The sequence below is a fragment of the Sinocyclocheilus anshuiensis genome, unplaced genomic scaffold (genome assembly GCF_001515605.1).
Source record: "Sinocyclocheilus anshuiensis isolate Anshui unplaced genomic scaffold, SAMN03320099.WGS_v1.1 scaffold2051, whole genome shotgun sequence".
In the NCBI taxonomy this organism is placed as follows: Eukaryota; Metazoa; Chordata; class Actinopteri; order Cypriniformes; family Cyprinidae; genus Sinocyclocheilus; species Sinocyclocheilus anshuiensis.
Window position 1 is genome coordinate 118,306 of NW_015551258.1, and position 202 is coordinate 118,507.

The 202-nt window shown below is 55.4% G+C and overlaps 1 pseudogene; it reads right to left on the bottom strand.

Annotated features, from left to right (window-relative positions):
- The window catches only part of LOC107663435 (F-box/LRR-repeat protein 3-like), a 3,747-nt pseudogene that overhangs the window by 1,546 nt on the left and 1,999 nt on the right, over positions 1-202 (bottom strand).

Here is a 202-nt window from a genome sequence, read left to right on the forward strand (position 1 = left end):
TTGTGTGTGTGTGCGTGTGAGTGTGTGTGTGTGTGTGTGCGTGTGAGTGTGTGCGTGTGCATGTGTGTGCGTGCGTGTGTGTGAGTGAGTGTGTGTGCGTGTGTCTGTGTGCATGTGTGTGAGTATGTGTGTGTGTGTGTGTGTGTCATGACCGTCCAGCTGACCTGCAGGAGACACGTGCGGGCAGCTGCTCATCTTCAGC